Below are 12,888 nucleotides of genomic sequence, written 5' to 3'. Positions count from 1 at the left end.
CAAAGCAAGTTGGTGGTAACTGTGTCTGATTTCCCTGAATCTGCACAGTCAGCTGGCACTGCTCCTCCTTGCACCACGCACTGGATGTCAGAGGCAGCCATGGCCACATGCTGGTTGGGACTGTGAATGACTTTTGCAGGACGATGGCAAAAGGGGAGTTTGGCATAAATAAAAACACACTGCTGAGACAAACAGTTCCCCCGGTGTCATAGATACATACTGCAATGGTTTGGGACGTGTAGTTTCCTTGCAACATAATATTTAATTGTACCATATTAACATTCCTGTGCTGTAGTAAAATGTGCTAGTGTAGCAAGTTTTGACATGAGCTCTAGGTTTTGGCTGAGAACCACTCTACACTGTTAGTGCCATGGTGTGGCTGCTTGCAGTAACTACATTTCCTATATATCTTGCACTGAAAAAGGAATTCAAACCCTTTTGTTTCAAAACAAAAACCTCAGAAATGCAGGCTGCAGCCTGAGACCTGGGAAATCCATCTTCCTGGTGGTACAAGGGAGCTCAACTTTTTCCTGCCTACCCCTACTTTGAATGAGGTTAAAGAGTTAACATCGAAGCTAGCAGAAGGAAGGAGGGGGCCCGGGGAAGTGCCAGACCTGGGAAATCTTTCTGATATACCACACAGCTGTTGTGTTGATGCTGAGTTTTCTTTTTTTCTTTTTCCTGCTAGGTAAACATTTCTTAAGAAAATCATTTGTATAAAAAACAAGAGTGGTAAGCGAAATCACCAAGGCAGTGCTGCAGATGACTCTTCCTGTACAGACACACAGGTCCACAGGGAAGATTTGAGGCTCTTGGGGAATTCTGGTTGCTCTTGCAATCTTGAGTATCAGCCTCAGAAAGAGTAGCTCATCTCTTCAGCATATGATTGAAGAGGAATCCACTGGTGCAGGGAATGCAGACACATCCTCTCCTTTTCTCTCCTTGGCTTTAGGGACATCTCGCTGTTCCTTGTTGGTGATTGTTATAATCTAATTTCTCTAGCTCAAACTGTGCAATGCAGACAGCTGCCCTAGCCTGGCCAACCATTCTAGAAGAGGCCACATCTGGAAGTGCTTTCCTTCAGATTTGCAAGGCTTTTGTCTCCTTCAGGTATTCCTTACAAAGCACCACTGAAATACAGTAGGAACAGTGAAAGCACAACCAGACTCTGCTCTACCAGCACTGCAGCAGCAGGTTCTTCTGCACTCCCACTTGCACCTAGTCCCAGAAGCCTGGCAAACCCTGGGGAGCTCAGCCCACAGCAGCTGATGGAGGAAGGAAGCCTTGGCCCACCACAGTGAAGCAGGGACCTGGACACAAGAGTGAGCTCCCCTCTGCCCACCCGTGCCTCATCCATGATCAGACATTTGCTGGCACGCCATTTGCCAGAACACGGGGTGGAAGTAGAAGAGCTCCCTCCCAAAATCTGGGCAGCACCCAATTTGAGGCAAAGACAAATGTCACTGACCTTTACGGCATTCCAAGAACTCAAGTCCCTCAGCTCCCTTCCACTCACTGGACAAATTGCTCAAAACCTGTTCTCTCTCCAGTCTCTCCCCAGGGGAAAAAAAGCCAGTCTCTATGCAAGTGTATTTGTTCTATGTGTTCATTATTTCATATTTCATGAATCAATGCCAACTTTCAGTCATTGAATCCAGACACTCATGTTAACAATGGATGATTACATTTTCCATCTGAATGTTTTCCCACAAGCACAAGCATTAATTGAAAATATTCTTTTTGCAAGTAGTACTGTTGCAACGTATATTAAGATGAAATATTTAACTTGTGTAGATGAAACTGCTTTGCTGGAACCAGCAGAGCCACACCAGCTTACACCACCAGAGGCCTAGGTCCACAGCTGTTTCCCCACCCCTGGGCAGCCAGGATGCTGTGTTTGGGCCAATAGGATTTATGACCATTTTAAATAGAAGCGACTTTCTCATGCACATCGGTAAACTGCTGTGCTATTGGACTGCAAGAAGCTGAGTACTTTTCCACTCTTTTTTGCTATTGCTATCAGAAATCATGGGTTAGTCGATAACCACATTCCTCTGAGATGAGTTTGCCAGTGCACCGAAGGAGATCTGTTCACACTGGGAGGCATTGTTTCCCAGGCTATTCCAAACAGTACAGAAAACACTGTGTTCTCATTTGAGTACTATGAAGAAAGAGCTCAGTGGAAGGGCTTTTAAAGCACTAGCATATGCAGCTCTATAAACTGTATTCTTTAAATAAAGAAAAACCCTCTATGTCATGCAGAACTAAATCATGATTTGCTCATGGACTGTATCCAGCATCAGAAATATGGATGAGCTTTGGCTGGGCTTTCTAAGCAACAGAAATAAATACTTCACTCCCAGCAGAAGAGGGAAAAATAATAATAATTTTAAAAATCAAACAGAGATTACACAAACACGTGAACCTCCTTCATTCTCAATAGCAAAACATAATGATAAATTCATTTAAATTGAGTAGGATCAAAATATTTGGGGTAAGACCTTGCCCTGACTTAACTCTCGCCTCAGAGACCTTGATACTAAGTCAATGCAGAGCAAGAAGATGTTAATCTGTCCATAGTAAATGGAATCACTTTTGCCAACCAGGTCAGAGGTAGTATTTCAGGCACTAACTTGGTATTGATGCTTTAAATAGTAGCAGAGTGTATATGCCTCTACATAGCACTTGCTGTGAGGAGCTACACAAATACACATTGGTTTTCAGGTGGCCCTGCAAACCAGCAATGTCCTGATGGAAAATGAAGGAGGGCAGGCTCACCTGTTTGTCATTCCAAGCCAGACAGTAAGAAGTGGGTAGACTCTTCATTGTCCAAATTAGGAATGAATGGGCTACATTCATATGCTCATTTATACCATTGCTCCAACAAGGGACCTCAGTCTTCAGACCTCTTTCCTATCATTCAGCATCACTCAGAACACGCACTTGGTTTTGCATTGCTTGTTCTAACCTCACCACTTACCTACTAAATCTAACAGATTTCTTTTAGCTATAAAGTCAGATGGATCAGGCCAGAAAAAGAAGAGCAGGAATTTTTCCAGTAAGAGTTCAACACAGTCCAACAATGAAACAAGTTTTTAATGAAGCACAGCATAAAGAGCATGTGAAAGATAATCATTTTCCATAGTGGAAGCTTCAACTATTTCACATACAATTGAATCCCTCAGAAACAGCACAATTTAAAACCCCAACAACATTTCTGTCCTCTTGTCCCCTTTACTTCCCCTTCCCTTACATGCAAGCAGCCCTAGAAAAGTCCGTAAGAGGTGAATGGACAGATTGTCTTCACTGGACTGCAGTGGGTTTTGCTGCCTAGCATAACTTGGCTTATCATGTTCCTGTTATTCTTGCGGGAATCTGTGTCCGAAAGAGCAATTCCAAACTGAGATGTCTTCATCACAGTCTCTGCCAAGGAAAGTCTCCAGGATGGATCATGGCCAAACTTAACACTGGAGCTTTAAAGAGGCAATTTCAATTCAGGGAGTTTTGTTCTGTTTTGCTTTTAAATCTTGTATATTTTGCAATGAACTACTATATGAACCCACACTCATGCCACACTAAGAGGATGAAGGAGAGGGAAACAGTAGAGAAGAAAAAGAAACCTAGCAGTAAAACAGCAGGTCTATTTTAGCAGAGCTCAATGTCCCTTGCATATTTCTCCTTGTATGTGTTTTGCAACAGAACCAGGTCTGAGAACAGACCGGAGCATTAATAACAACCAGCATGGTGGCCACTGGACTCCAAGTCACAAGTGGACACAGGCAGTAGCAGATACTGACCAGCAGTCACAGCACCATCAATTTTCTTTCCAGGCTCATGGCTCACAGTGCTGCTCGAGAGCTCAAGTAGGCAAAATGGTTTCACACTGTGTCATTTACAAGTGACAAGAGAAGCAGTGAGGGAGGGTGTGTATCTTAAAATGAGAAAAATAAAGATTCAGCAGTTATCCAGAGTAAGGAGCATTATAAGTTTTCAAACAGAGGTTGTTGCTCTAAACCCAACAGAAAATTCAGTGGGGATTTGGCTGGGTCCTGTGCCAGAAATAAGCAGAAATACTCAATAAATTCCTACAGCACATCAGTCTAGATTTTATGTAAAATGCTGCAAGTATTCTTAAAAGGAAAAAAAGTAAAGAAAGAAAGGAAAACCACAGAAGAGCTGAAGAACAAGAAATAATCTGCTGAAAGCAAAAAAGGATTTACATTTTTCTGTGAGGCTCATTCAAGGTGGAAACACTAGAAACATGTTGGAAAATGTTTAGAGAGATACTAGATTGATCAAAGCACTTGGCTAGGATAAGGAACGAAAGGATCTGAGTTATTACTCCTTGGAGAAGTGGCTGCTGGGGAGGAGATAGGAAGATAGAAGAGACAACCAAAGCAAAAAGACCACTCTTGCATTGTGAGCCTGAAAGGGACCCAGTGCACTGCTGACAATCCATTCACATTACAGTGCTGGGCAAAAGTATTATTCCTGATGAAATACAGAAGTTACCCAGCCCTCCTCAAAGCCAGGTCAGGGTCCTTGTAGTGTTGTTGGAGCTGCCATGAGGCAGCAGGCCTGGTGCTTACAGCCTGGGCCACTCGCCCCATATCAGCGCCCCACTTGGTGAGATGCCAAGTCCCTGACTTGGGAGTGTGGGTTTTGGGAGATAAGCTCTTGCAAATCTGGCCACGACATCAGGAGGTGTTTCCCCTCTAGGCCTTCACTCCTCCCCACTGCCACAGATTGTTGTCCAGGAGCAGAGCATATTGTGTGCTGCAGCGTGCCAGCCAAAAACATGGTGTCCTGACCCCAGCTGCAAAAGAGCTGATGTGTGCCTGAGGGAGAAACATACTTTAACCCATTTTAGCTGCTTGTCAAGCGAACATGAGTCAGATCCCTAACATACCAGCAGATATTAAATGGCAGCCAGAGCCTACTAGCAAATGGGACTTCTGCTTCTCATCAGGGTTGAGCCAAGTACAGCTCAGCATATGCCAAAAGTTCAAGTCTGTGCCCTGCCTCTTATACTGGCTCAATTATTCATACAGATTGCAAATATGGGAAAGCTAGACCCCAAGAAAATTGAAATCACTTAGGTTTTGTGGTGGTTCTGCTAGTTTTCTGAGCATTGAGTTCCTCGAGGATGTCCAGTGGGAGCATATAGCCAGAAGAAAGGCCCCCCTCCCAGTGCAGTCTCATGATCAGTTTTCTGTTGGTTACTAATTCAGCAAAAAGAAGGGTTGCAAATACAGCTGGCCACATAAACATGTGCCATCATAGAGAGACCGAGAAAATTGCAGGTGGGTTTAGGGAACAGAACCACAGCCTTTGGGGAAAAATATCACTACACTACACAGACCATGAGACATATAGGGATCCCTAAGGTGACTGAGTCAGTAGCTCAGAAGATGAGGATACCCAGACATCTCCAGAAGGGGAGAAAAAAACCCAAAAAAACATGTTTACTCCTGCTTACACTGGGGAACTATTCTCTACAATACTTCCCTTAGGAACCCAGGGGCAGCCAGTACTGCCAACAGTGCAGTACTTCACGTGTCAGTGGCCACTGAAATGGCAGAGGTGAACCAAGACAAGAAAGCACAGGCTGAGCTGGAACTCAAGCTGGAATTCAAGGCAGAGCCAGGGGAGCACAAACCCTTGCAGTACACAAGCACACAATGTAAAATCACTGCAGATCATTTTCACACAATCTCACGATAGCCTTGATAGAGCAATACTGCAGAAGATAAAAAGCTTACAAATTTTTCATTTTGAAAGTTATGGCAAATACTAATCTGAATCAACATCTTTAGGTGATAAGGGACACTATTTGGAGGATCAAAGTCTCTTCATTTCCTCTTTGCAACACTGACAGATTCAGCTGACACTTTGCAGTCACACAGGTGGCTTGACAATGATGAAGTGTTCATCCCAAGCTGACATAGATATGGAATAAGAAAAATATACTGGCAGTCAATGCACAATCTAGACTTATTTATAATGCAAACCAAGATCCTGTTTTCCTTCTTAATCTATACTAAAACTGTTGCTCATACTAAGGAAGTCTAGCAACTAATGAATCTAAACCACAGGGGAGGGAAAAAGACTTTAAACAGAATTTGTAGTTTGAAGTCTGAATGATATGGTATCTCTAAAACACAAACAAGCTTTTTATGCTTTTTTTTATTATTATTTTTAACTCTGCTTTGATTTATGTCCAGGAAAACATATTAGGCCCAAGTTCTGGGCCTGAAGAACTTACAGGAGTCTGAACCAAGAAGCTGAAGCACCTCACCGATAGAGGAGCAGTTGAATAGCCCAGACAGGTCTTGACAGCACCAGACAAAGAGAGGGAGGGGGGAGGACATCCTTTATTAGCAACCTTGGAGGAGGCTTACCTTGTTAACCATCAGCATTGCACTGACTAAACCACAAATGTGCATTCCCTGCACACCCACGCAGGCTCTCAGAACTAACCCATGGCTGGGAGCTGGATTGCCATGAAACACAGGGTGGACAGGTATGGTGTCGGGAGAGAAACCTCTCACCAAAGCACTGCCGCCCTCCAAGAGACATGGCACCCTCTCTAACTTAAAGCAGGCTTTAGGTTCTCAGAACTTATCAGAAAAAAGACCCCCTTAAGGGCAAGGTAGCTAGAAAGCTTCCCCTCAATCTTGCCTGATGCACACAGGGCCACAGAAAATACTGCGGGGAATTTCTTCCTGGGAGTATGTCCCACATCCCAGATCAATCTCATCAGTAACTTGTTAAATGGTTCTAGGGAGTCAGCTAGATTTGGAACGAATTTTTTAAAAGTGCAAATGTTTTTCTGTTATTAAAAGAGAAGAGTTAAATATTTTCAACCACCTGTAATGGTTTGGTAACTCTCCAGGAACTTCCCACTCATTCCCAGATTGAAAATAAAAAACAGACCCAAAAGATAGCTTTTGCTGCAGTAGAGTATGTTGAGCACTTACTTGCATAGCCCCCATTAATCCCAGCCCAGGAGGATGTTTTCTGATGTTCTCCTATATAAGGAGTCAAAAAAGTCTCATGCGTAAGAAAAAGAAAGCATGCTGTGTTCCCCGAAATGTTGCATTCTTTGCTGTTTGAATGGTAGAAAGTATCTCTAGAGAGACTGACACGTGGTCAGTCAGTTTATTGAGATGAAGGCAAAATTTTTGGATTAAACCAGAGTCCTCTCACTTATCAACTTTCTGAAAGCACGCTTTAGTTTTCAGTTTCTCCCTTCATCTTGCACCATTATACTTCTGGTTACCTGTACCGAATCCACTTTTGCATGCTAGTAGATTTGGGGTGATTTCCTTTTTTTTAATGATAGCTTGATATAATGCATAGTATGGGGATAGAATTGCCAAGCTCTGATATCTCCAGAGAACACGGAGGGGGAAAGGACTCACCAAGCCCCTGCTTTTGGTCCTTTCTGCTTTGCAACTAACCACAGCACATAAAGACTGGACCTTGGCAACTGTCCGTTCATTATTAACAAATTAACAGCTTTGTAATTCCGTCTTTCCTTTTGTTCTGTGTGCACAGACATGCACATAAGAGCCTGGGGACTTGGAATTTTTTTATCTTGACAAATCCTTCCTCCTGCTCACCCCAGTTTTCAACAGCACAACAGGGGGCCAATCAGCAAAGCTTCCCAAGGCCTATCAAACAGATCCATTTAACTCATTTCCAGTTCAGCCCAGATCATCATGAGGAAATACAAAACAGCAATGGGAAACAACATCTTTCTTCCACAAGACCTCTAGGCCACTATTGTCAAGCAAAAATGTGCCCCAAATGTGGGCATTCACAAGCATCTGTGCATAGCCTGCCTGCTACAGAGGGCATGGCTGCATTCTGGGGAGGCGTCTGTGCCAAGGGCAGACTCAACCCATCAGACTTGCAACCATTTTTCCCCTCACAGAAGCAGCACCAAGTGGCCAACATGAGACCAAGAGGCGGCCACGCAGCCCTGCACCATCGCACGGGTGGCTGGCCCAGCTCTTCCTGCTGCATCCCAGCCTGGCGCCGCTTCAGAGGCTTTTGTGCAGAGCAGACAGGGCTGCTGAGGCTCCCCCTGTGCAGCCATCTGAGGGAAGGGTTTGTTTGACTTATGAGATGGGAGGAAAAAATAAAGCTCCCTCGTTGTTTGTCATTTGGGATGAAGAGGAAGAAGAGAGTTCTCTTATTTTTGGTAGCTAAAGGGTGTTCACTGCATATTGCTTTCAAAGGGAGGAAAGGAAGTGCGGAGTCTGGGTGTCCAAAGTGCCTGTGCTTCAGGCAGAGCCTTCTCCCAGAGCTGGGTGACCCTCAGCCAAAGCAGTCCAGCAGAATGTGGCAGCTGGTGCAGGGAATCCACATCCCATTGTAACCCGAGGGCCATCGGGCAAAGGCACTGCAGTGGCAGGGGAGGCCCTGCCTCCTCCATCTTGTGGATCTGCCCTTCCTTTCTGTGGTGTCTTGTGCAAGTCAATGAGGTGCTTTGTTTGATGGGAAAAGCGAAATGTTTGCTTGACCCAAAATGAACTTCAAGGTTTTAAAGTTACCAATAAGCCATGACAAAAAATGGGGTTGTGAGTTTATGCCTCCAATTTATTTTCACATTTATGTGTTGACAGCCAATCAAAAAAATAAGCATACACACAATGAAGTTCTGTCTCCCACTTGTTTTTCTCATGACTGAGATTGCATATTTCTTGTTACTGGTCCTGGGAACTTTTTCAAGATTTCATTTTAAAATTAAATGGAAATGCCTGGGAGAAGAGTTAAGATTATACTAAGCACAGAAAAGTTAGACTTAGCAACTCTGTCCCTTTGAGAAGGCTCCATATTATTTAATTAATTTATTTATCTGCTACGTTTAGCTGGGCAGACTCCATATTCCCTTACAGTTCAGAAGTGATATATTTCATCCTCTAATAATACTTCCTAGTTACTTATTACAATCCAATGTGTTTGTTTAAAGCCAAACATGGAACCATAGGATCATTATTTAGAGCTCATTTCCTCAAGAATCAGTGTAATTTTATTCTGAATTTCCATAAGAGAAAATGCTATTTTAAAATGCAAACTTGTAGATACAATGGAAAAAGAATTCCATTCAGATGATGCAATTAACCCCCAGTATAAATAATCTGTGGTGTATATTGTAATATGATAATGTGAAAGTCCAAAAGAACTCATTCCCAGACCACATCAGAAAATCTACTGAGTCAACAACTGCAGCAGACAATAACAGGACGAGTTAAAGGAGCAGAGCATTAAAGCAGGTTAGTTCAAACTGTACAGCATTTAAAATGGCTCTGACAAGATTTAATATGACGATTCACACTCAAGCACTACATGAATTCACTTAGAAAGGATTTGGTACATAAGATCTGAGTGTGAAAAGGCAACTAGTTCAACTTGCTATGTCAAATTTTTGCACATGGAAGACTGTTCCTGTCTTTGATCACCATCAGTTTTTAAATCATTTAAAAAGAAAATTATTTGCTCAATCTATCTGTTTAAGAATTTGTTTAACTTATAATAAGCAAGCACATCTGAAGCTCACTTTCTTGACTAAGGATCCTCTGCACACATAGGATGTGGCTACGTAACAGATGTAAGGAACTGAAATTGTTGTAGCAATATACATGTTGTTTCAACGGTTCTCTCTGATAAAAAAAACCCCCAGCATTTCAGTGGGATGTAAGTGACTTCACTATATATGTAGAAACAGTGCAAGAATCATATGATAATAATTACTAGAAGTGCATAGTTCATTTTTTCTTGACAAGAGCCACATGGCTTTTTTTTTAATCTATTGTATCACATATATGATGTAACAATATATCAATGCAAATCAAACAAACGCAAAGCAGCTTTCCAGCTGAGACTCCAGACACACTGAAGTCAGGCAGCTCCAACTTCGGGATCCTATTCCCAGCTCAGCCCTCAACACTCACATTTTCTATTTCTAGCTGTGATGTTAAAAATGTGTGGTTTAAATCACTAGTGAAAGTAGAGAAACCACCACCACATTTATCATGAATTCCAACACCACAGCAAAACCGAACATAGGAAAAATTGGTCTCCCTCCAAAAGCCTCCCAGAGTGATCACCTCGGGAAGGAGTTATTTATCGGTCCTTAGCAAACACAGGGGCTCCCCTCTTCCAAAGCAATACCTTCACCATGCAGCTTGGTGTAGTATCAACCTGCCCCTTGATCCACAGCTTAAGGCTACAGCATGGAAACAAAACCAAATTCAGCAGAAGATCCAGATACTAAGCAAGGGTATGGCAGCACTACATGAAAAAAGCAGCCCAGATGAAATGGCTATAGGTCAGACCTGCTAATTTCCCAAGTGCTGTTCAATTAAAATTCAGTATGGTCATGCTTTAGAAGCTTATTACTTCAACATTCTTGATTTCTTTTTGAGACATGCAATATCTAAATGCTGTAAGTATCATGGTCCCATGACACAACACATTTTTCTGGTGTGAGTTCATGAGGCTGGATCAAAACCACTCCAGAGAGGATCCTGGTGGGTTAACTATGTGCCACAAGTCAGGCTGGACACCTGGATGATTCAAAACTTTGTACATCTCAAAGGGGAACATGGTGTCTGGGATTCCCAGGTGAAGATACCCTTTTGCCCAAGATCAAGCACCCTGCTCCACTCCTACTTGCTCACACAGTGATCCAGCATCAGCTAATCAAAGAAAATGCCTCCCTGCTTTGCAGGCCATTTGCTACTTCTGCCATGCTCTGACTTTGTTTTACCTTTTGGGATCTTATTTTTGGGGCACATGGCAGAATTCTGAGACGTTTCCCAGCTCTATCACTCTCTGCTCTGCTGTCACCCTGCAGACCAAAACACCAGGTTTGCCTCATCGTGACTACAAGTCTTGTCCCAATTTTTTGACTACCAGGAGGTTTCACAATACTCCTCACAGCAGAACCTGCTGCTCCAGGCACCACCTCTGGCCCTGCCACATCTGCCCCCATCAGCATCCTCTCTGCATGGGCCGCACCCTGCTGTACGCCATCTGTTGCTGAGAGCAAAGCCTTCCCATCATGTCAAGTGCCTTGCTGTGACTACACAGCCACCAACCAGGGTGTGATCAGTGCAGATTCAGACCCTTGTTGCACTGCTCTGAATGAAAGTGAAAAGGAGCTGGATGAGATGTCTCCTCTGAGGCAATTGCGAATACCTACAAGAAGCTGTTGCACTGGGCCACATCTGGATCTATTAGGAAGGGAACTAGAAAAAAAGCACCTCCATAGTGCAGTACTGTTCATTTCCCATAGCATACAGGGAATCAAGCATCTGCCATGAGCCCATGAAAGCCAGAAAACTTCGTGGCTCATGTCAGCCAGTGATGGTTGTCACATTAGCTTCCTGTCTTGGCAGTGGCCATTCAAAATGCAATTGCAGGCTGTATCTGTCTGACTCAAGCCTGTACCACCAGTTCTATTGCATTACACAGAACCAATTTTAATAATCCAAATTAATCCTAATTAATAGGGGAAGCTGTGACAGCATTATAAAAAGTGAAAGGTATTCTTTACATTTGAGGTTTGAATTTTGCAGGATACACAGACCTTAATTTCATAACTGTACATTAAAGTCAAACCAGGAAAGGGATTATTCTAGCTTCTACTTCAATGAACAGAAAAAAGGTTCCCATCATTGTCCCATCAAATCACTTGATTTCGTAAATCACATATAAGTAAGATGAACATTTATAAATCCAGAAAAAATAATCAAGTCTTTCTCATTCTGTTAAGTCTACAAATTTAGATGTGGCAGGAAAGCGATCTAATTTAAAGCTATCGTTTGGGTCAGCGTATCTATTTACAGTGTTCAATTACATGATCATATCATTTCGCACAGCCTTCTTTATATTGGCAAGCTATAAAAGAGCTTCTTCGAATGGAACCATTGTTCTGCTGGGTGCTCTAAGAATAGCATAGACTATATATGAGGCCTCAGCACCAGGGCTGTGCAAAGGGCCTGCCTTGATAAATTCAGAAGTTTCCTATTGCATCAAAGTTCCTTCCTCCTTTCTCTTCCCAGTCTCTCTTGCCCAAATATACCAGACTGTATTTGGGCCAAATAGCTCCCCCCTCCCTGCTCCCCCATAGGAGCTGCTGTGAGGTACTATCTTCCGCCTTTTCTTTCCTAGGACGGACAACTGCATTTTATTATTTCTAGGTTTGAAAGACTGCTCCTTTTTTTTAGCCATTTTTAGCCTAGTCTGTCACACAATAACAGTACTAGGTGTTATTTGCAGGTCATTTTTTTCACCTGCTTGCTAAGAGATGCAGACAGAAAGCTTCTTGGGTACTCTACCCAGCTCTGGACCTCTTTTCTCTTTGTGAGTGGATGACGGTTTATCCACAGCAGAGCAGTGTCACTTCAGTCCCAACTCTATCATCATAAAATCATTGGAAAGTCTACTAGAAAACTCAGTTCAGGATTTTTTTTATTTTCTCACAGTAGTAAAAATATTGTAGGCAATAGAATAAAGGTCTTTAAAGCAGCTATAGAGTTTTGTTTTGCTTTTAGGTGGTGAGAGGATAGAAAAAAAAACCAGCTTTTTGTTTTCTGGCTGATTAACAAAACTCTAAGAACATCAGTGTTGGTGATGTTTTATAAGGCATATATGGAGAATGTGTAACAAAAATTAAAACGTGAACTGACAGAAAAAAATCTTAGGTTTAAACCAAGGAGATAACAGAGAAAAAAGGAAGTTATGAAAAGAGCAGCAACTCCTTTTTACTCCTGTCAGAGATTTTCAATATCCTCCCAAATCAGGGTCTCAGTGAAGAAAAAAGCATAGCTTATCCAGCTCAGACAGACTTCAGGGAGTCCCAAAGGTATTTTG

General features: G+C 42.7%; 1 long non-coding RNA gene across 1 annotated transcript in view; it reads right to left on the bottom strand.

The window, feature by feature from the left end:
• Positions 1-1,545, bottom strand: part of LOC109143253 — a 43,552-nt gene extending 42,007 nt beyond the window's left edge. Inside the window, exon 1 of the long non-coding RNA XR_002043288.2 lies at positions 1,469-1,545. This is a non-coding gene — a long non-coding RNA (uncharacterized LOC109143253). The remainder of the gene's footprint in view (positions 1-1,468) is intronic.
• Positions 1,546-12,888: the final 11,343 nt, after the last annotated feature.

The sequence above is a fragment of the Corvus cornix genome, chromosome 1A, assembly GCF_000738735.6.
Source record: "Corvus cornix cornix isolate S_Up_H32 chromosome 1A, ASM73873v5, whole genome shotgun sequence".
In the NCBI taxonomy this organism is placed as follows: Eukaryota; Metazoa; Chordata; class Aves; order Passeriformes; family Corvidae; genus Corvus; species Corvus cornix.
This window is presented reverse-complemented; position numbering and strand designations above follow the sequence as displayed.